The following is a 1,347-nucleotide window of genomic DNA, read 5'->3' on the forward strand; positions in this document are numbered from 1 at the left end:
CCCCTCACTTCCCGCCCCTTCCCTTCCCTTCCCTTCCCTTCCCTTCCCTTCCCTCTCTATCCCCCATCCCACGGTGGCAGATGCCACAGTTGGTGCTCCTGTGGAGAGCCCAGCACAGAGCACACCCTTTGGAGGTGCCTGGGGAATGTATCTCCAGGAGAGCCCGTAACACTGGCTCCAGCATCCGAGAAGCCCATTCAGGGCACAGTCCCTGGCAAATCCAGAGGGAAATGCTGAATGAGTAAGTGCTAAGTTATTTTCCCCCATTCCCTGGTGTAAGAATGTGGCTCTGGGAAAAGCACTGCCATCGGTATTTTGCGTTCAAATACAGTTTTCCCAGAGATAACACGGAGCGGCTTGTGCTCGCTCCCCAGAACTGGAGCTTTTGCAGGGTCAGGGACAGCATTCACAACTTGCACCCACAATAACCTCCCTTTCCTCATGGTCTGAAACTGGGATGGAGGAACAAAACCTACCACTGAAGGCCTGAGCTGGTGAAGGAATGAGCCCCAAACTCCCAGCTGGGACCCTGACACAGAGAACAGCCTTTTCCAGCGGGTGCTGGATGCCAAAAGCTGGATGGTCTGTGCTGCTGCCACAGGAGCCTTGGGTGCAGCTCCAGGTTAATTTTCCTTATTGTTTCCTTGCAGATGGACTTTTCTGTGTGCCCACAAAGTTCAGCACTGCTCTGGTCAAAAACCCACATGGTGGGGAGGTGTTTCGGACACTGGAGAACTGAGAAATGAAGGAAAAATGCTATCCTGTCTCCCAGGTGGAATGTTACTATGAAATTGTCCAGAGCTCTGCAGGACACGGGGAGGAACAGGTCAAGGCAGGTTTCCAGGGGTTTGGCTCCTCTCTGGTGGGCTCACCTGGGCCCTCATGCGGGCTTTGAACTGCTGGGTGGATGCTCTAACATCGGCAGCTTCACACTGGCATCAAACTAGAGAGGTAAAAATCTCACATTTGTGTTCTCTCGTGCTATAAAATGTATTTTGCTGCCACTAATTCGTGCATACATCAGGGCCATAAAGGAACAAAGGGCTTTTTCTTTGGACTGAGGATTTCTTTAAAAAAGTAATTAAGCAACAATTATATATATATTTTTAAATATTTAGTTGTTAAGTATGTCCTCAGTTCAACAGAGACCCTGCTGTCCCGCTGAGCATACCTTTGTGCACAGGCACTTCTGACTCTAAAACACTGCTATGCCCCCAAAATACTTCTTACCAGCTGTGCCTTGCTGCTGCTCTTCTCTGGGGATGGATGCTGAGCCTGAGGCTGGAGGGAGGGTGGAGGGTGCTGGGGTGTCCCTGCTGAGGTGCTGCAGGGGATTTTCGTGCCTTT

The sequence above is a fragment of the Corvus brachyrhynchos genome, unplaced genomic scaffold, assembly GCF_000691975.1.
Source record: "Corvus brachyrhynchos isolate BGI_N302 unplaced genomic scaffold, ASM69197v1 scaffold130, whole genome shotgun sequence".
NCBI lineage: Eukaryota > Metazoa > Chordata > Aves > Passeriformes > Corvidae > Corvus > Corvus brachyrhynchos.